Genomic DNA, 21,681 nt, shown 5'->3' with positions numbered 1-21,681 from the left:
CGCCTTCCCATTTGGCCTGGTGGGGTGGCTGGGGGCCTGACTGCCTCCTGACTGTACAGAACTGCCCCCCACAGCCAGCAAAAGTTCCCACCCTCCTGGACACATTCAGGACACACAGAGAAACGAAGACACTGGCCGCGTCCCAGCACAGTGCGGTGCGGCGTGCGGTCAGGGCTGGGCCAGGCCAGCTGGGCCTCACAGCCCGGGCCCACAGGCTTCATACAGAAGTGGTAGCGGGTGGCGGCCGCTGGGTATTTGGCCACGCCGAATCTCTGAATGCAATCCATGACAGCGGGTTCACTGGAGGAGGAGAAGGCCACGGAGGCCGAGGTGACAGCAATTTCAGGCACAGCAGGAGCCGATTAGCTTCCCACAGAAGGACGGCTTCCCGCTGGGCCCCTGCCCCTGGCTGTCTTGGAGACTCCGAGTGCCGGTCACAGACGGAGAGCAGCGCTGAGCAGTGAGGCGGAGACGTGTGTGCCTGGGAGGGACAGGCGGGGAGGCCGACCCGGGGCAGCGCTTCCCACCAATGCTCGGTTTTATTTTGCACTTGTTTCATGACAAGACAACACAGGGTGATGCTTCCTTGTTACCTGTTCCCCCCCAGCCCCCCAATCAAGAAGGCACTGTTTTTTTTCTTCTCCCGTGGGAAGGCACACATCTACTCCTGTCATCTACTCTGCTCCACCTGCCCGAAACAGACACGGCCGCAAGCTGCCCCCCACCCCACTTCTTCTACGCTATGAACCCTGGAACTCTTGCAAACCCAGCACCCAGGGGCCCTGGGCCAGCCAGAATGGAGCTTCTGAGCCCACGGGGGTGTCAAATGATGGGCAGCCATGCCTGGAGGTCTGCACGGTCGAGCCCCAGCCGAGCCCAGCCTGGCTTCCTGCCTTTCTCGGATTGTGAGCCGTCCCCATACAGCCTCCTTATTCTGCCTTTGCGAGTGGCCTTTTCTGTCCCCTTCCACTTAGGGTGAGTCTCCTCCCCCTCCTCCAAGTCCCTTGCGGGTGCTGCCCATGAGCGCAGGGTGCACAGGGACCGAGGGACCGCTCGGTCACGCTGGAGAGAGGCGCTTCCCACAGACGGTCCCAGTCCTGGCCACCCCGCTGCTCCGGCAGGGGGGTGCAGCCCGCGGTGTCCTCCTCCTGGCTCCCTCCGCTCCAGGGCCCTGCAGAGAAGCGGCTGAGATCCCTGCGATGCCTCCTGGCCCTGGGCATCACCACTTTCCGAGAGGGAAAAGCAGAATGATTTGAATATTTGGGATTCCAGACCTGGTGCTGTACCAGGTAGCAGGAGCTCTCCTATCTCCAGACAGGATGTGGGGTGAGAGTGGCTGACCCGAGGGTGAAGATTAGCTGACCGGAGACTCCCGGGCCGTCCATCCAAACCGCCTTCCCCGCGTCCTCAGAGCTGGGGCTGCGGAAGCATCTCTAGCCTGGCTGTGGGCTCCAGGTCAGGTGGGGGGGGGGTCCCAGGCTGGGCTCGGGAACTGAACTGGTGGCCAACACCTTGGACTCCCTGGCTAGGGAAGAAAGAGCCCGGTGAAGGAGGCTGGGGAGGGTGGTGGTGGGGGTTGTCCCAGGTCCACAGGAACAGCTGAAAGTGACACAAGAAGCCCATAGCATCTGCTCACTGTGTTTCCTTGATTCCTTAGTGACCACCCACTGGGCATGAGCTTGCAATACCTCTGAGGTCCACTGATGACTTGCACAGCCAAGAGAGTGACAGGGACGCTTGCACCGGCCCTGGCACGCGGGGAGCCCCGGCTGAGGGCTGGGGGTGTGTGTCTGCGCCCTCCCCAGCAGAGTCAAGGCAAGGCGGGGCTTTCCTTTGCAGCCGGGACACAGCCCCCTGAAACGCCATTAGGAGGAAGACACTAGCGTCTGTCAAGACCTTAGTGTTTTTCGAAGCGCGGTGTTTGGAATTCTAGCCCCGAGCCATGTCCTGTTAGAGGAAGGATTCACGGGTCAGAGAACCTGGCAAAGCCACAGCATCCGGCCCCTCCCGGGAAAACTCGGTGCTCATGGGAAAAGTGAGGCAGCACCTCCCGTGCTGCCTTCTGGGACCCCAGGAAGTCACTCCCGGTATTTGCTGTTCATTCGCCGAACATCTGGGACACTGAGCTCCAGCCCGGCGCCGTGGCACAGCGGCAGTGGCAGGCTCTGTGGGTGTGGCTCCAGGCTGAGGGCAGACTTGGTGGGGTGGGGCTGTGACAGCTGGTGCTTACCAGGACTGTCCTACACACTTGACAGAGGGTATTTTTAGGTCTTTGTGGGTCATCATTGAGCCACCTCCAGGGCCAGTGCCGAGTCAGGGGGCTGGGAGTTGTCCCTGTGGATGCAAAGCTGGCACCCCGTCCCTGGACACTGTGTATGTGTCCGGGAGACACCTGGGCCAGGCCACCACGGACGGCCCTGGGCAGATCCCAGGCACCCACTCTGGGCTGCTTACTATGCACACGCGGGCCAAGCCCTGCTGGTCTGTGTTGCACCCCCATTGAAATCTCAGGGGCTAAAAGGTTGCTCCTTCAGCACAGTGAATACATGTGATACAAATATCTCTGTGCTTGCAATGAGCGGGGCTCCATCCCATCATGCAAGGTGACGTCGAGAAGAAGGCTGATGGTGGCAGCTCAGGTGACCTCTAAGGCTAAAAATGCAGCGCCCCCTGCAGGGGCCCTGTCTTCCCTAGAGGGGCCGGCAGACACTCCCCACCCGCTGTGTGTCCCAGGAACGCCCTAGGTCCTCGTTAGGGTCACAGAGCCCACTGGTGGCGACAGAGCGGTGGCCCAGCGTGGTTCAGCTCCGCCGTGTGCCTTGATGTCCTCCGCTGCAGCTGTGCCGCCGACGCTGTGGAGCCACGGCAAAAACGGTCCAGGTCGCTCTGTGGGCTGTGCGCAGAAAAGCATTGAAACAGCAAGCCGGAGGGGGGCCAGAAGCAGCTCTGAAGGCCAGTCTGGGGCGGGCGGCAGGCCTGGCCAGCAGCCACTGGGCTTCGGCTGTGCAGGACGCCGGCATCAGAGAAGGTGGAGACCAGAAGCTCATTCTGTGAGAGCAGAGCAGGTGAAGCTGCTGCCTGGAGTCCCGACTGCCCACTTCCCATCCAGCTCCCTGCTGACGTGCCTCGAAAAGCAGCGCAGACGGCCCAAGGCCTGGGAACCCTGCCACCCACGTGGGGGACCCAGATGAAGCTCCTGGCTTCGCCTGGCCCAGCCGCTGGCAGTTGAGGCCATTTGGGGAGTGAACCAGCTGATGGAAGATCTCTGTAACTCTGCCTCAAAGAAAAAAAACAATTCTTTGTATTATGTCTGTAACTTTAAAGTCTAAAATCAGTGCAAAAAAACAAACAAACAAAAAACCTCACAGCACGTGCCAAGCCCCGTGCAGGTGAGCTCGCCTGGCCCTGTGAGCCCCAGCTCCACAGAGTGCACTCCTACCCGGTCCGTACCCGCCCCCAGCAGGGTGGCTTCCATCGACCACGCACCCCGACCTCCGCATCCCTCTCCCAGCCTCAGGGACCCCTGCCCACTTATCCTCACCTCCCAACGCAAGTCGTATCCCGCATGCATGGAACCCATCAGTGCTGTAGAAACGCGTTCTGTAAGTTTCGCTTTTTCTAACGGTGTGGTCCAAGGCATGTCACCTAAGTGGTTTCATTCAGCGGCACGCGCCTCCTGGGGGCTCACCGACCCTGGGGGCGCGCAATGATTCTCCCAGGTTGAGCCGCTCCAAATGCCAGCCTGGAGACGAGACCGCAGCGCCCTCTCCCGGGGTGCCGCCTTCCCTCCGGCGAACCTTTCCCTTTCTTTCGCCCGGCCCCGGGCGAGGCTAGGCGTGGGTCCCACCTATGCACCTGCCTGGCACGCACTCGGAACGCCTCTCATCACCAGGTCGGCCTGGTGCGGCGAGGATGGGGGCGTCTTCTTGTCGTCCCCGCCAGGGGGCGCAAGCGGGGCCCGGGGGCGGGGCTCGGGGCGGGGCCGGGCGCCCTCGGATCGCGAACCCGAGCCCGAGCCGCCCGCAGCCCGACGCTGACCGGGGCGCTGGGCTGCCGGCGGCGGGGACCACGCGCGGCGCGGAGGCGGCCCCGGACGCGGACGCCAGGTGAGCCGACGGCGTGCCCCGGCCTGCGCTCTGCGCCCCCTCGCTGCGCGGGGCGGGGGAGGGGGGTGTGTCCGGGCGCCCCTTCTCCCTCCTGCCGGTCCCCGGAGTCTGGCTGCGTCCCGGCTCCGGCCCTCGCCCCTGCAACCCCGGACTCGGACGAAGCCCCCGGCTGGGGGTGGCGGTGCCTTGTGCCGTCCCGGGGCCTAAGAGGAACGGCGGAGCGCGCCCCCCAGCTCCTGCGCCCTCGCCTGGCGTGCCCGCGCCCTGGCCCCTGCGCCGGAGCCTCGCCTTCACTCCGCCGGGGGCCGGGAGCGGGTGGGTCCCGGCCCGCGCGGCTGCAGCGCCGCGGCCTGGGCCCTCGGACCCGCGCGCGCGCGTGTGTGCGGCCGCCGAGCCGCTGCGCGCGGCGGCCCCCGGAGCCCGAGCGCGGGACGAGCGCCTCCCCGGCTCGGACCTGCGTGCGGCTGCTTGGCGCGCTTTGCCGAACGGGCTTTGGCACAGCTCGCTCACCTTGGCGCTTTACAGATGTGCGAGTGAAGTTTATATATATATATTTGGAATAACATCAGCGCTGACTTGGGAAAGGCAAGTCCGCGCGCTCTTGGGCCTGCCTAGCCTCAGTCTGTTGGGTCTCGTGGTTTTTAATTTTAAATTTTTATTTTTTATTTTTTTAAGTCCGTGCGCTCCTTCCAGGGCCGCTGTTCCAGCGGTGCTCGCCTCCGCCTCGCCCCTGGCGGGCAGAGCAACTGAAGCCTTGGGCCCCGCTGGATGCCCGCTGGGATGCCCAGCGCGCGCAGTGGCCGCCGGAGCGAGGTCCTGGCTTCCAAGCGGATGCAGCCGGGCACCGCGATCCTCCGTGGTGGCGGGTCCTGCGCATCTGCGCTGCAGAGAGGGTCCTTGCGGGGGGTGGGGGTGGGGTGCCCTACCCAGTGAGGCAAACATTTAAAAAATGTGATTTAAAATGCAGCACGACTCAGTTCCTATAGATTTTTGTTGGCACCGAAGTTAAATTCCTTTGGAAAACAACAGGAACAAAAAATCCTAGCCCCAAAATTAATGCGAAGGAGCAGATGGGAGGCGGGGGACGGTCGCCGGGAGCCTCTGCAGGGCTGGGCCGTGGAGTCTGGGTGATGGCAGGACCCCCGGGTGGCCGCACCTGCTGCACAGTGCCTCCTGCCCGCTGAGGAGATGTTCTGGCTGGCAGCCGAGTGTGGGGTTGGGGTGAAGGTCAGGGCTGCAGATTCTGACTTGGAAGCGTGTGTGGCTGGCTGTTGCCACCTGGCTCCCTGTCCCCTACACGTCTCTCTCCAGCCCATTCCAGTGCCCCAGCAGCCCCGTCCCGGGCCCCCACGTTTATAGCTCATTCATCACAAAGTCCTTTCCACATTCTTCTGTGATGTCTCCGGGAATTATTTCCCTGTCTCTGCTCCCTCTGCCCCCCCGCCCCCCTTAAGCCCTGTCCAGATTACAGTAATCATCTCTCCTCCCCGACTCCTGGCCAGGAGTGGCTGGCTTGATTTTAATCCATCATCGTTCATGCTGACAGATTAATATTCCTCAGGTTCTGATTTCACCGCGTCATTCCTCTCCAGAAGTCACAATGGCGCCCCGGTATTCACTTCCATTTAACTTCTCTAGAACGTGTTCTGGGAGCGGGACTCCGAGTGCCAGGGACTGGCGCTGCGTGCCGGGGCTTCCACCGTGATGGGTGCAGGGTGCGTGCGCGCGCACAGCACACCCAGGACACGGACGAGGGAGAAGTTCATTCTGTGTGGGAGGAGCCAGGACAGAGCTGGGCTTGGGTGCCCCAGGAGGGGTTCAAGGACATGGGTGGGCTTGGGGACTGGGGTTGGGGGGGGGCGCCGATACCAGGCAGAGGGTGGAGAAGGTGCGGGAGGGAGGTGCCTGCGCCAGGACCCTCCTTTCTCTGGGCATCGGGACCGTTTGGTAATGCTGGTTGCTTTGCTGGTTGTTCCTTGCCTGGCACCTTCGTCTGCCCACTCAGCCACCTTGTCCTGGAGTGGGCTGCCCCCTGCTCTCCCTCCCTGTCCGCCGCTCCGCTGCGTGCTGTACACCCGTGTGTCCTCCTGGCTCAGCCTGCAGGCGCCCCAGTGGACAAGCCTCCATCCTGGAGTCCTGGCCGCCAAGCCTCGCAGACTCCCCCTGGGCCTCTCCCCTGCCCAGGCAGCGGAGACTTGGAACCAGGTGACCGTCTCCCTCCTCACCTCCCCCACCCTTCCTCTTGCTTTCTGTGATGCAGGATTGCCGTGTTTCACTACCGGGGGGCCGAGGCGCAGAGAGAAAGGGTGCCTGTGTTGAGAGAGCGTGCGCTCTGAGAATGATGACTCAGACTTTTCTGCTGGGAGCTGGCGCGTGCATGACCCAGCGTAGGTTTGGGACAGACCCCGGCTGCCGGATGCTTCCCCACGTACATCTCCCCCACCCCGGGTCCCGTTCTCCCTCCTCCTGGCCTGCACAGCCCCTGTCCTGTGCTGGTGTCCCGGCCTCCCTCTGGCCTGGGCCAGTGAGCGCTGGTTGTGCAGTGGCAGGTGCCGCTGGCTGTGTGTTCCTTCACTCCCTGGTACCCCACACCCTGTGACAGAGACGTGGCTGCGCGCTGGGCTGACTCAGGCTGTGCGCCAGGGTCTCAGGAGCCCGTCCGTAAGTCGGTGTTATTTTCTGAGTCCAGTTCCTTGCTGGAAGGCAGAGTTGGGCTCTGGAGGAGGAAGTGCAGATGCTGGGGTGAGGCAGGGCTCCTGTGACATTCCTGTGAATGCAGGTGCGTGGACGCACCTGCTCTGACCCTGCGTGGCCCCTTCCATCTTGGCCTTGGCTTTGACTCCAAGGAGTGAGTGGACCGAGCATGGGGGCTGAGGCCAGGAGCAGAATCCTCCGTGGGTCAGGGGGTCTGAGAGCCCCTGCTCCTGACCCTGACTGCTCAGGGCCCCAGCCCCGCCTCGGCCTCGCTGTGCCTTCCTCAGGACTTGAACAGGTGCTTCGAGGGGAGGAGGGAGGGTTCCAGGGCCCCAGGTGCCAGGAGTAAGAAATGTCCCCTCCTCAAATGAGGAGGAAGTCATAGGAGAGCCCAGCCCCCTCCCTGAGTGAGGCTGGGTTGGGGAAAGAAGCCCTTCAAAGAGCAGGCCGTGGGCCCCGCCCATCCCAGCCTCAGTTTCCTTCTGTCACTCAAAGCCTGGAGGGCTGGTGTGGGGACCAGTGCAGGAGTCAGCTGGGCACTGGGCCAAGCCTGGGAGGTAGGAGCCCAGCGTCACTTCCTGTCCATCTGTGCTCAGAGCTGTGTGGGTACCCAGTGTCACGTGTGTCCCATGTGTGCTCTGAGCCTGGTGGCTGTCACTCCCTGTCCCATCTGTGCTCTGAGCCTGTGGGTACCCAGTGTCACTCCTTGCCCCTTCAGTCCTGTGTGCCTGGTGGGTACCCAGTGTCACTCCCTGTCCCATCTGTGCTCTGAGCTTGGTGGTTGTCACTCCCTGTCCCATGTGTACTGTGTGCCTGGTGAGTACCTGCTGTCACTTCCTGTCCCGTCTGTGCTCTGAGCTGGGTGAGTGCCCAGTGTCACTTCCTGTCCCATGTGTACTATGTGCCTGGTGGTGCCTGGTGTCACTTCCTGTCCCATCTGTGCTCTGAGTCTGGTGGGTGCCTGGTGTCACTTCCTGTCCCATGTGTGTGCTCTGAGACTGGTGGTACCCAGGGCCACTTCCTGTCTTATCAGTCCTGTGTGCCCAGTGGTGCCTGTTGTCACTTCCTGGCCCATCTGTGCTCTGAGCCTGGTGTCACTTCCTGTCCCGTCTGTACTGTGTACCTTGGTGGGTACCCGGTGTCACTTCCTGTCCCGTCTGTACCGTGTACCTGGTGGGTACCCGGTGTCACTTCCTGTCCCGTCTGTACCGTGTACCTGGTGGGTACCCGGTGTCACTTCCTGTCCCGTCTGTACCGTGTACCTGGTGGGTGTCCTGAAGGCAGCTCGTGCTCCAGGTCTGTGTTCTGGAAGTCTGTGTAGGATCACAGGCCCTGAGGGCCAGTGCGCAGTGTGTGTGTCAAGGGCTGAGTGATGTAACCTCATCTCCAAACCAGGACCCCCACCCCTCAGCTGTGCTGTGCCAGTAACAACGCATTCCCCACCCCAGGGTCCCCTTCTGTCTCCCCCCACATCGAGCCTGTAGGGCAGAGTGCAGCCGTCCCCTGTGTTCAAGTCGGCTGTCCTGAGAAGGTGGTCCCGTCTCTGCCTTTGCCCTGTGCCGGGTCTTCTGGCCCAGCGTCCGTCTCTTCCTGCCGCCTCTTGGCAGCGGATCACCCGTGCCTCCCAGGCCGAGTGTGCCTGAGCCTGCTCCGCCGGACGGGGCCCGCGGCCGTGAGCCAGACTTGTGCTGCCGCGTCCTGTCTCAGAAGGGTGGCAGCGCGCGGCCGGCCCCGTCCTCCCGGACCTTGGCCGGCTGCCCGAGGCCCGGCCAGCAGCGAGGGCCGGGGACTCATGGCTGCCCATCTGATCTGCTGCCAGGGGAGTAGAGGGCAGCCCGGGCTCCAGTCCTGACCTGCTCCAGGTGGGCTTGGAATGCTCCCAGCTCGGGTAGGGATTAGGGCCTGAAAGGAGAGGAAATGAGATGTTAACCCTTCGGGCCGGCCAGCCCCGTCTGTCTTACCAGGAGAGGGCAGAGGGTTCACTTCTCTGAGGGGGGTGGGGTGGGTACAGGGGCCGCACACCCTCTCTCTGGGGAGGCTTCTGCAAGTGACCAGGTCCTGGCCGCTGTCCTGGTCCCCTGGGATGGAGCGCCTCTGACTGCGTGGCGCAGCCGCCTGGCCGTGGGGTGGGTGGGGCCTCCCCCTCTCCCAGGTCAGGCTACAGTGTGCCCCTGACCCCGCTGGCCGAGGTCTTGACCTCAGGTTGCTTGCTGAATGGTGGTGAAGCTGAGGACCCGCCGCAGCCCCTGCCCACCGTGGGACCTCCTGCAGGCCCGGCGGCTGTCCCCAGGGCTGCAGGTCTTTCTGCACTGGCTGTGACCCAGCAGCCCCAAGAGCAGGGCCCGGGGGTGGACGCAGCCTGGCTGGGACACCGCCCCGCTCCGCCACTCTCTGGGTTCCTCTGCGCTCCGTTGCCTCGCCCGTGATTGGGGCTGACCATAGTTCCCTCTGCCCTGCCCTGGGAGCTGGCAGGGGGCCTGGCCACCCCGAGAAGAGGAGGCTGCCTGTGGGTTCTACCAGGAGCCCGGGGCATGGGTGCGTCTCCATGGCGGAGGTCCATTGCAGGCTGCACACTGGCCGCACCGCCCTTCCCTGCCTGGTGTTAGCCGTGTGTTGCTCAGGCCCGGCAGGGTGCTCCAGGAATTTGTGGGCAATGGAGCTGAAAGATGGGTTTGTTGAGCTCTGAGCGTGGTGTTTTCATTAGGCGAGGTTTCCATGAGCATTTTGGAGACCTGTCGTGGGTGTCGGAGTGAGGATCCAATGTTTGAGTTCCAAGTCATCTGACTCCACTGGCAGACCGCTTAGTGAGAGCCTGGGCGACAACCTCTCTCTCTCTCTCTCTCTCTCCCTCTCATCTGCAAACACACGTGCATAAAATACCCACAGCACTGGGCGGAGCTGTCTTCTCCTAGGCACCCATTTGTGTTTTCTTGTTAGATTTACTTATTGTTTATTTGAAAGGCAGAGTGTCAGACACAGAGGCACGCACACACACACACACACACACACACACAGAGGTCTTCCATCCACTGGTTCAGTCCCCAAATGGCTGCCACAGCCAGGGCTGGGCTGGGCCAAAGGCAGGAGCCAGGAGCTCCAGCTGGGTGTCCCACACGGGTGGCCAGAGCCTGGGCACTGGGCTGCCATCCGCTGCCTTCCCAGGTGCGTTGGCAGGGAGCTGGATGGGAAGTGAAGCAGCCGGATCTGGAACGGGTGCTCGGATGCTGGCGTCACCAGTGGTGGCGGAATCCACTGAGCCATAACGCCACCCACCTGCTTATGTTTTTTATGTAGCTTGTACACATTTGCCTGCCAAATACAATTTTGTGCAACCATCTCCCTGCTGTGGGCTGCAGCTTGGACTCCTGCTGCGGGGCTGTGTGCAGCCTTCATTTCCCTATCTGTGAAATGGGCTTGTACCTTCTGTGATGGAGGGGGCGGCATGTGGATGTGTTCACTCCCATGAGGACAGGAAGGGCCCCCGCATCCCGGCAGCCCCCGTGTTGGACGGCCTCTGGTGATTCAGATCTCCTCATGGGATGAACGGGCCGGGGTCCGTGCACTTGGCGCCCCTGTGGGGTCTCACTCCCACATCGTCCTGTCCCTGGCCCTTGGGGCTCCCTCCTGCGTTGCCCGCAGGTCACGCGCCACAGAGTGTTCTGCTCTTGGTGTTTGCTCAGCCAGCGGCGGCTGTGACGGAAGAGGTGGAGGCTTGGGGTTGGCTCGCTGGCTGGGCTTGGCTGACCCTTGGTCCAGATGCTTGCAGTGTTGGACATCGTTTTAAATGATAGGAAGAATGATTATTAAAATATCACAGTCATTCCAGAACTCCCGTATAGTGTTCCCACAGGGCCTAATTCACAAGTCCTCTCAAAACATCGTGGGTGGAGCTGGCGCTGTGGTGCAGTGGGGTAACACCCTGGCCTGAAGCACTGGCATCCCATACGGGCACTGGTTCGAGACCCCGCTGCTCCACTTCCGATCCAGCTCTCTGCTATGGCCTGGGAAAGCAGTGGAAGATGGCCCAAGTGCTTGGCCCCTGCACCTTCGTGGGAGACCTGGAAGAAGCTCCTGGCTCCTGGCTTCAGCCTGGCTCAGCCCTGGCCGTTGTGGCCAATTGGGGAGTGAACCAGCGGATGGAATCTCTCTCTCCTTCTCCCTTTGTAGCTCTTTCAAATAAAGAAATAAGATCGTTAAAAAAAGCAAAAGATCGTGGCTGTTTGTTAGCCTGGGTGGCACGACACAGATGATTACTTAACGCAGATTGTGACTAAGTGGTCGCTCTAATGAATGAAAACGTTTAAGTCTTGCTGTTTAAAGATCCGGGGTCCACCGGCCTCATTAACGCAGTGGCCTCTGTGTCTGCAGCTTCCATCTCCCCCAACTGTGGGGCGAGATTATTTGGAAAACAACCCAAACATGGCATCCGTACTGAGCACGTGCAGAATCCCCCCTCGTCCTCCCCCAGACAGCACCGAGAGCGGACGATGCAGGCGGCCTGACCCCTCTGCGCGCTCCACCCTGGCCGCCCTCCGTGGTCTCCCCCATCTCGGGCTGACATAGGCCCCTTCCCTCGTGAGACGCCCGTCTGGGGAGCTTAGCTGTGGAAAGTGAGGGTGCGATGAGGGGCCGCCAAGCTGACGCGGGGGTGACGTGGGCTGTGCGCACACGCGGCGCCGGGGTTCCTGGGTCTGCCCTGTGCACAGGCTGAGCCCCGTTCTGAAGTCGTCGTTGCGGTTTTTCCACACGCAGTGGCGTCACTGCCCTTTCAAACAGAAACAGAAACAGACGTCAGAGAGCAGCTTCCCTCCCGGTCACCAGCTCTCCCCTTGCTGTGCAGAGTCTGCCGCCCAGAGCCAGGCCGAGGGCCCAGGGCCCAGGACGGCGCCGCCAGCTGGGTGCAGACCCCGCTCGCCAGCCGGGAGCCGGGAGCCGGGCGCCTGGCCTGCCGGCTGCTCTGCCATCCAGGGCTCCTGGGTGTGTCTTGGTTTGGGGGATTGCAGCGGTCAGGAAGCCAGGCCGCCTCCAGGTGGACGCTCCGTAGTCTGAGGGAGCGGGTACTGCTGCAGGGGTGTGGAGCACAGTTTGTGTTGTCCAGGGGTGCAGTAGCTGCGTGAGTCTCTGTCCCCGAGTCTGGCTGGCTGGCCAAGCAGGCGAGGCTGTCCTTTGGCCGCTTGGAGTTTCCATGATTGCACTGGGTGGGCGGGCCTGGCACCCTCCCCGCGTGCTGGGGGCTCCCAGGTCTGTGGGGCAGTGGTCTTGGAGCCAAAAGCATGGGTGTCGAGTGGTGACTTTGCCACTGTCCCCCAGTCCTCACTGGGTCTGCGTTCCCAAGTGGGGACCACAGGGTGTCCCAGGGCCTGTTCCTCAGCTGGGCTGTGGGGGCGATGGACGTCCACTCAGCTCCGTGGACAGGGAGGGAGGACCTGTTGGTGTGGAGCCACATAGGCGCAGTCACAGGGCATCCAGGAGCCGGGACTCCCACTCCTGCCAGAAGCAGTGGTGGCCCCTCCCCCGTGGGTGTGTCCACGGAGGTGGAGTTCTGGCCATCGAGCCCCGCCCCCACCCCGCCTGGCTGGGGAAGCAGTGCAGGGAGGGGTTCGAGGAGCCCCAGATGCCCAGTTTGCATTGGGAAATCACCTACTCGTGAGAACCAGGAGGAGCTCAGAGTGCAGGGCAGGCCGACCCCGTGACCCCGTGACCCTGGTGACCCCGGTGAGGACCATCCCACCGAGGTTTCACAGACGCTTGCGTGGTGGCCGTGCCTGTGATCAGAGGCACAGAGAACCTCAGCCAAGAAATGGACAACACCGAGAGCCAGAGTGGACAGTTCAGTGGATTTTTTAAAAAGATTGTACTTATTTATTTGAAAGGCAGCATTACAGAGAGGCAGAGGCAGAGAGAGAGGGAGGTCTTCCATCCGCTGGTTCACTCCCCAGATGGCTACAACAGCCGGAGCTGAGCCAATCCAAAGCCAGGAGCCAGGAGCTTCTTCTGGGTCTCCCATGCAGGTGCAGGGGCCCAAGGACTTGGGCCATCCTCCACTGCTATCCCAGGCCACAGCAGAGAGCTGGATCGGAAGTGGCGCAGCTGGGACTTGAACCAGTGCCCATATGGGATGCCAGCACCGCAGGCGGAGGGAGGCTCTGCCCGCTACCCCGCAGTGCTGGCCCCCAACGTCAGTGTAATTTTTAAAAAATTTTGTTGGGGCTTCTGGCGCTGTGGCACAGTGGGTTAAGCTGCCACCTGTGGTGCCGGCATCCCATATCAGAATGCCGGTTGGAGTCCTGGCTGCTCTGCTTCTGATCCAGCTCCCTGCCAGTGTGCGGGGGAAGGCAGTAGGTGATGACCCAAGTACTTGGGATCCTGCCCCCGTGAGGGAGACCTGGCGGCAGTCTGGCCCAACCCATCTGGGGAGTGAACCAGCAGATAGAATCTCAATCTCTCTCTGTCTCTCTCTGTCTGTCTCTGTCTCTGTCTCTAGAAAAGGGATTATTGGACAATTGTGTGTACTTAAAATTGATGCTATGATTTCTGAACACGTGTGAAATAGTTATGCCTAGCTATGAGCCCGTCCTGAAACACTCAGGTTCCATAGTGAGAATGCCTGGCGTTTCTTCTCAGTGGCGCTGGCATTAACTGCCTTCACCGTGCCAAGTGGCAGGTGACGTGTGACGTGCCCCTGCAGTCTGCCCCTGGGACCCCCGTCTGCCGCCCGCCCCCAGCACCATGGTCCCCTCTGTCCCGTGATGTGTTGTTACATTTTCACAGTGTCATAGTTTTAGGTTGCACACACAGGCGCCAGCGTGCGGGCTTTGTGGCCGTGCCTTAGTGTGCGTTGGCCGGTTCCATTCACGCTTTCGCCGGGACAGGGCTCCTGGCCTGGGGAGGCAGCCCGTGGACACACAGGCTGGCACCCTGCCTCGTCTGTTGTGGGCGGGGCAGCAGTGAGCGTGGGGGTTCCAGATCTTGGGTAAGTCCTCCAGGGTGGGGTGTGAGTCCCGTGGCAGCTCTGTGTGTAGCTGCTTGAAGAGCTCTGTCCAGTGAGGGGCCAGCCTTGTGGTGCAGTGGGTAAGCGATCACCTGCAGTACCAGCATCCCACATGGGCGCCGGGTCATGTGCCGCCTGCCCTGCTTCCAAGCCAGCTCCCTGCTTATGCCCTGGGAAAGCAGTGGAAGATGACCCACGTCCTTGGGCCCTGCACCGCATGGGAGACCCAGAAGAGGCTCCTGGCTCCTGGCTTTGGCCTGGCCCAGCCCTGGCCATTGCAGACATTTGGGGAGTGAACCAGTGCATGGAAATCTCTTTCTCTTTCTCTCTTTCTTTCTCTGTCTCTTTCTCTTTCCCCCTCTCGAGAGTAGCCTGAGTTTGCATCCCCCTGTGATTTGGCGCTGAGCGTGTTCCCTGCGTCTGTCGGCTTCTCCACGTCTTCCTTCGAGAAACGTCTGTCAGGTCCCCTGCCCGCTCTTGCCTGGGGGTTTCGTTGTCCTGCTCTTGAGTCTCTCCTCGAGTGTTTGGGACGTCAGCCCTCACTGGTCGTTGGATCCACGCGTCCTCTCCCAGGCTGTGCGCCTCAGCCCTCACTGGTCGTTGGATCCACGCGTCCTCTCCCAGGCTGTGCGCTGTGCCTCTGCCCTGCTGACTGCTCGCTTTGCTCTACAGAAGTTTTTTGCTTTGCTGTGATCCCGTGTGACTGCATTCTGTGTCTGTTGCTTGCACATTTGGGGTCCAGAACAAAATAGTTTTGCCCCAGACAGTGCTGTGTGCTGCTTTCCTATGTGCTTTTCTGTGGTTTTACCCTTTCCGTTCTTAGGTCTAAGACTTTAACCCTAAGTGGAAATTTCAGAACTGAACATGCAATAAGTAACTGAATTCTCAGTGGGTGGATTACCGAGCAGAGACGAGACGAGAGGGTAGAGTCGTTGCATGAGGAGGTGAAGCAGTAGAAATGCCTTAGCCAGCCCAGCAGAGAGGACGAGGACGGAGACGGGGCCTGAGGGACTCCGTTTAGGGTCCCGAGGAGCAGAGAGGTCTGGGGGCATCAGCCTGCCCCACTTCCCGGCTTCCGTGGCCAGATGGTTAGGATGGTGTAGTGTTGGATGGAGGGGCAGCAGGTTGGCCACTGGAACAGGAGTCTAGGTTCATCTGATTTTTCAATTTTTTTAAATAAAAGATTCATTTTATTTTGAAAGTCACACACACACACACACACATAGATCTTCCACTTGCTGGTTCACTCCCAAATGGCCACAATGGCCAGCACTGGACCAAGCCGAAGCCAGGAGCCAGGAGCTTCGTCTAGGTCTCCCGTGTGGGTGGCAGGGGTCCAAGCACCTGGGCCATCATCTGCTGCTTTTCCCAGGGCATTAGCGGGGAGCTGAATTGGAAGTGGAGCCGTTGAGACTTGAACTGGCGGCCATATGGGATGCCGGCATCTCAGTGGTGGCTTTACCTGCTATGCCACAATGCTGGCCTCTCATCTGATTTTTGATAAAGTGTATGAAGGTACTTTGAAAAGCTCCCGGAAAAATGGAATTAAGGTACATTTATTTTGGGGGCCAAAAAAAATCTGGAATCCAGGCATAGTTTTTTCATAATACACGTTTTCTGTGAACTTTTGAAGGCCCTTTGCGTGCATGGGTCCCGGAACCGTTTGCATCCAAATGCACCCATCGTGTACTGTCATGCCGCAGGAGCTCCTTGCAGCGCCGGGTGCAGGATCCGAGCAGTCCCCTCCCGGCTGCAGATGTTGGGTGAAGCTGGCGAGAGGACGTGGCCGTGGCGCTCGCAGGAGGGCTGCGAGGAGCCGGGTTCCAGAGTCGCCGGGGCCGCGCCTGTGCTGCAGGCTGGGCGGCTGCTGCTCTGCTGCTCCTGGGGGGGCGAGGGGGCAGCACTTGTGTGGGGGCGGGTCTCGACACCTGGGTGGGAGATCGACAGGGCAGAAGGCACCTAGGACCAGAACACAGTGGGTTGCTGGGGGCCTGTGTCTGAGTTAGAGGCGGAACCAGTGGGGGCACACCGGGGAGAGAGCAGCCGAGTGGGGCCACAGCCCAAGTGCCCTTCAGTGTCCTTGCAGACATTCCGGATCTGGCGCCGGCGGGCTGTTTCCTGTTACACTCTTCATCACGCTCCGAGTTCTGCTCTCCGCACTCAGGCCTGGGCAGGGGACTGTCAGGGAGGTGGCAGGGCGTCCCTGTCACTCACCCGCCTAGCAGCTCGCACACCGGCCAGAGCCGCAGGGCAATGCAGGTGATTCACAAGCTCCCAGCGCAGAGTGCGGCGCTGACCCCCAGTGGCTGAGGCACACGGGGCCAGGGTGCGTCCCCGCGGAGCAGGTGCCTGGGAAGAGAGGAATGTCCTGGACTCTAGGTTGGAGCTAACCCAGAGCGAAGTGGGCAGAGCTGGCCAGTCAGATGCCCTGCGGGCAGGGACCCTGGCTTCAGCCTGCATGCTGGCCACCAGGCTGATTTTCTCCTGAAGCGAGCACAGGTGTGTGGTCAGGAGACCCCGAGGCAGGCTAATGTCCCAGGAGGATGAGCCATCGGCAGAGGGCAGCAACCTACCTCCCAGCCTCAGTTTCCTTCTCTATAAAATGGGCACAGCAGTGGCCGCTGCCTCGGAGAGCTGCCTTTGTGATTTGATTTAAAAAGTTAGCAAAACTTTTCAGCTTTATTGTATTTATTTGAAAGGCAAGATGTCAGAGAAGGAGAGAGAAAAGGATCTTATGTCTTCTGGTTCATTTCGCAAATAACCTCATAGTCTGGGGCTGGGCCAGGCTGAGGCCAGGAGCTCCATCCGGGTCTCCCAGGTGCCTGGCAGGGGCCCAAGTCCTTGGAGCATCATCTGCTGCGTCCCAGGTGCGGTAGCAGGCAAAGCGGAGCGTCAGGGCGCAGACCAGTCTCGTACAGGACGCCGACGCCACCAGCCGCAGCTTAACCCACTGTGCCACAGGTCGGCCCCGGACAGTGTCAGCTCAGTGGGTCAGTATGTGGTGTACACGTAGTGGGTGTTACCTTTTAAACCCCTGGTTCTAACTTCCTCTCTAATTAGCTGCCGCACCTTCTACAAAAAACCTTCTTACAAGGAGTCGTCACAAAATTTATGGAGAATGCATATGATGAGGAAAAAAACAGTGGATTTTAAATAATTTTTTCTGCTTTTTTTAAACAAGATTTATTTATTTATTTGAAAGGCAGAGTTACAGAGAGAGGGGGAGAGACAGAAATAGAGATTTGGCCGCTGGTTCTCTTCCCCAAATGGCCACAACAACCAGGGCTGGGCCAGGCTAAAACCAGGAGCCTGGAGCTTCCTCCAGGTCTCCCGCATGGGCTCAGGAGCCTAAGCACTTGGGTCATCCTCCGCTGCTTTCCCAGGCACTGAGCAGGGAGCGGGATCAGAAGTGGAGCAGCCGGGACTCGAACTGGTGCCCGTGTGGGATGCCGGCGCTGCAGGCGGTGGTTTTACTCGCTAAGGCTACTACGCCAGCCTTTAAAATTGATCTTGAACATTGCTGAGGAGATGCTTATGATTTCAAGTGAAAAAAAAAAGCAAACTAAAGTTGAACGTGCAGTTTCGTTTTGGTAGAAACAGCGTGTGTAAAACGCGCAGATGGCGTGTGTAAGCATCACACATGGAAAACAGCAGCCAGATGTGGCTCGGGAGACAGTGAGCTGCCACATGTCTTCCTGCAGTCTTCTGTGCTTTGCAGATCTCCCCGGTGGGCGCCCGCAGTTTCATGGCGAGATCCCCTCACCGTCCCAGAATGCACACCGCCTTTGCTCGGCTCCCATCAGCGCGAGTCCTGCGTGGCTCTCTCTGTGGAGTGGACACCGTGCTTGGCTGCGTGCATTTGTTCCTTTGCTGTGGGCGCACCTGGCGCTCCTTCCGCTCCCAGCACACCTGTGCACGTGTCAGGTACACGGATGGAGCGAGAGCCCGTGTGTGGGTGCACCTGGCGCTCCTTCTGCTCCCAGCACTCCTGTACACGTGCACAGGTACACGGACGGAGTGAGAGCCCGTGTGTGGGCGCACCTGGAGCATCTTCTGCTCCCAGCACTCCTGTGCACGTGTCAGGTACACGGATGGAGCGAGAGCCCGTGTGTGGGTGCACCTGGCGCTCCTTCTGCTCCCAGTACACCTGTGCACGTGTCCGGTACACGGATGGAGCGAGAGCCCGTCTGCTGGGGGGAGGGAGGGAAGGAGGCCTGGGCCTCTGTTGCCGTCTGGCCATGGGTGCTTGCGTCCAGCCAGGGTGGCCGGAGGAGCCTGTGTTGGCGTTGGAATGAGATGGATCCGCGTCCTGAGATGGATCCCGAGGCTGGGCAGCTCATCAGAGCGCCTCCGTCCCCCACTCGGCTCAGCTGTGCTTGTCTGGTCTTCCCTCCTTTGATGGTCATAAGCCGGGATCACAGACTGCCCTGGGCAGAGGGCACGCCCACCACTGAGTCCATGGGTTGAAAGGCTGCACTGGGGCCCTGGCTGTCTCTCCCCTCGGCAGGTCGTCTGTGTCCCAGTGCCGCTGTTTCTCTGGGGGATGTGGGAGTGGGGTGGGCGATGTCATCTTCGGTGTTTATTTCAGGAACAGTGAGCAGCTTCTGCTGCAGAGTCAAATTGCCGTTCAGATGCCCGGCTGGGCGACAGTGCAACCCAGGCAAGGAGGGTGGGAGGCCCTGCTGTCGTCTGCGACACCTGCGGCTGAGCTGGCGCCATGAGGATAGATGCCAATTGTTTTTTAAAAAAGATTTATTTATTTGTTTGAAAGACAGAGTTACAGAGAGGATGAGGCAGAGAGAGAGAGGGAGAGAGAGAGAAAGAGAAAGAGAGAGAGAGAGAGAGAGAGAGAGTTAGTTTTCCATCCAATGGTTCACTCTCCAAATGGCCTCAATGGCCAGAGCTGGGCTGATCTGAAGCCAGGAGCCAGGAGCTTCTTCTAGGTCTCCCACGCAGGTGCAGGGGCCCAAGGACTTGGGCCTTCTTGCACTGCTTTCCCAGGCCATAAGAGAGAGCTGGATCGGAGGTGGAGCAGCTGGGACTTGAACCGGCGTGCATATGGGATGCGGGCACTGCAGGCAGAGGCTTTACCCATTGTGCCATAGTGCCGCCCAGATGTCAGGTTTTTATTTTGTTTTTAATAATTTTGGTTATCTAGTTTGTTTATTTGAGAGACAGAGAAGAGCAGAGAGGTCCCACCCACTGGTTCACTCCCCAAATGCCTGCAACAGCCAGGAACTCCGCCCAGGGCTCCCATGTGGGTGGCAGGGCTCAGCAACTTGAGCCCTCACCTGTGGCCTCCCAGGGTGCACCTTAGCAGGAAGCTGGGGTTGGAAGCAGCGTCGGGACTCGCAGCAGGCACTCTAGTGGGAGGCAGGCATCTCCGTGCTACACCAACACCCTGAGGAAGAGGTCCCTGTTGCGAGGGAGGAGGAGACGCTGGGACAGCTGCCAGGTCAGAGGTCAGCATCCCGCGGCGTCACGGGAGAGACCAACCCGGGCCTGTCAGATGCCGTGAGTCCGTTAGCCCTTGGCCCGGACCTGGGGAAGCGACGGGGCTTCCTCTAGCACTTTTTGCGCTTTTCGTCTGCAGAACTGTGTCGTCCCAGCTGGGAAAGCCCATGCAGGGAAGCTGGAACAGGCGGCTCGTTGCCTCCTGCATCTGCCTGCCTGATCGTTCTCCCCCGAATGTTTGCCCTGGTTACCTGGGCAACGTTTTCCAGGACTGGAAACAAAGATGGAGCGCACCCATGTTAATGACCTTGAAAGTGATGCAACAGCCGTGGAAATCCTTGACTAATCTGTGCTGATTACCTAATTTCCTCAGGTGAGGGAGGAGGCCACGCCGGCTCAGACAGCTTGGGCTTGTTGCTGGATCACATGCTTGTGGTTCCCTGCGTGGGGAGAGACGAGGCAAGGTGGGGCTCTGAGGCGCCCGGGCAGAGACCCTGAGCCCAGCACCCGTGGGGAACCTGGCAGCGCTGCCCCCAGCACGGTGAGCAGGCAGCTCCCCCGGTCCTCCATGCCCAGGGCAGCGTCTCCTGCATGGCTGCGTTGATTGACAGCTGCCCCAGAGGCCCTGGGGTTGGACCCTCCGTGGAGCAGCACCCACGGGCACTGTTCCTGGGTCGGGGTTTCTCCATGTCTCCTGAGCGCAGCAGAGGCGGATGGAGACAGACGAGAGCCAGCCCTGCCGTGTGAAGGCGGAAGTCCGAAGGCTGTGCACCTGTTTGTCCAGCTGTGTGAGCAGCCGCCTGGTGCGCCTGCATGGAGGGGTGGCGCCCGGTGCCTGTGGAGGGGAGGAGCAGAAGCGCCCCACCCCCACCGCAGCCCTCGCAGGCTGACTCCCCATGCCCGTGGGCCCTCAGCCCATTCCCGTGGGGCCTGGTTTGTGGCAGCACCTGCACCCCGAGAGCCACTTCCTGCACTTTCTTCCCCTGCCCTCGGTGATGGGAGACAGAGGGTGCTTGGAATCCTGAAGCTGGGAGCCTGTGTCGCCATCCCCGTGTCTACAAGCAGTGAGAATGTCCAGCGTGGGTGGGAGTGGGCAGGCCCCTGAGAAGAAGGTGGGGCCAGGAGGGCATGCGGGGGTGCAGGGGCTGCCTGGTCAGGGCCCCAGGGGCGGCTTTCCCAGGGTCTGGCGCTTCCATGTCCGTCCACAGCAGGTGCGGCTGGGGCTGGCTTCAGCCGGGCACTGCCTGCTCCGACACCTCTGGCCCTGTGTGCGGCTGGTGAGTCACTTCCCTCCTCCGGGGCAGCAGCTCCTGTTTGCCAGGGTGGGTGCTTACAGTGTAGGAGGGAGGCAGAGGGCAGCTGCCCGCCTGCCTGAGGGAGGAGGCGGAGCTGGCGCCCCTTGGGCCTGTCTGAGTCTGGGTGTGAGAGGCCGAGCAGGCTCTTCTCTTGGGAGTCAGCTGGGGTCTTCCGTGAGGGGTGGGCAGCAGAGGCCTTGTCCCTCAGGGCCCGGTGTCACCCACTCTGCCCTCCGCACTGCCCTCAGTTCCCCAGAGCCAAAGTCACGCCCTTAGCGCTTCCCTTCCTGCGTCTGTCTGCTGGGGTGGCCTTTGGTGCCTCTTCCTCTCCCCTCGCCCGTCACTCACCGTGTTCTGGGGACTCGGCGCCTCTCCCATGCCCTGGGCCCTGCCCCTGCCCGCTTCCTCCGTGGGTCCCCCGATCTCTCCCTCTGCCCAGGGCACTCTCCACGGAGCCCGGGACCCGGGCTGCTCTCCCCACCGTTGTATTCGATGCTGTGCAGCAGGACCGCTGCGTGCTCTGGGTGTGGCCAGTGCCCAGATCAGGTCTCAGTGGACGCCCAGGGCCCCTCCCGCAGCCTGCCTGCACCTGGCCGACAGGTGTGGGGTCTGCCCTGCACCAAGTCCCTCGGGTCGCAGTGTGCCGACACCGCTGGGTGGCTCTTTGGTCACCGGTGAAGGCAGACGCCCAAAGCTGCGTCCTGTCTTCTCTGTGTCACCCGACCAGTCCTCCATGGCCATTCCCCATCTCAGATCCACGCGGACCTGCTGAGCCCACACTGATCTCGATGACATGGCTCTCCCTGTGGGCTGGGGCCCCATGTCTCATTCCCCGCCCCAGCTGGACTGTGGGGGCCCAGCCGGCACGGACTGCCCCTTGCCCTGAAGTCTCAGACGCCCCGAGATGTCCTGAGCCTTCATTGGCCTTCCTCCCGGGGATCCCAGCCCAGCCGCCGGCCCAGAGCTGCGTGTTGGGGTCCTCAGCCCCCTGGGGGCAGTTTCTTGAGGACAGGTGCTTCGTCTTCTGCTGGCCATGACCCGTGGACTCTGGGTTCCATCCCCTGCGAGTGACTCGTCCCATTCTGTGGCTCCGCTCCCGCACCCTCGTCTTGTCACCCCAGCTCTCTCTCCCAGGAACGGA

The 21,681-nt window shown here is 61.2% G+C and overlaps 1 protein-coding gene across 1 annotated transcript in view; it reads left to right on the top strand.

Annotated features, from left to right (window-relative positions):
• The first annotated feature begins 3,987 nt into the window (after window positions 1-3,987).
• The window catches only part of THSD4 (thrombospondin type 1 domain containing 4), a 394,254-nt gene continuing 376,560 nt past the window's right edge, over window positions 3,988-21,681 (top strand). The window contains exon 1 of the mRNA XM_070054744.2: window positions 3,988-4,106. The gene's annotated coding sequence lies outside the window, so the exon portion shown is untranslated. The remainder of the gene's footprint in view (window positions 4,107-21,681) is intronic.

The sequence above is a fragment of the Oryctolagus cuniculus genome, chromosome 12 (genome assembly GCF_051225735.1).
Source record: "Oryctolagus cuniculus isolate XC-2025 breed Fujian yellow rabbit chromosome 12, ASM5122573v1, whole genome shotgun sequence".
Lineage (NCBI taxonomy): Eukaryota > Metazoa > Chordata > Mammalia > Lagomorpha > Leporidae > Oryctolagus > Oryctolagus cuniculus.
Note: the sequence above shows the minus strand (reverse complement) of the source record. Positions and strands in the feature narration are given on the sequence as shown.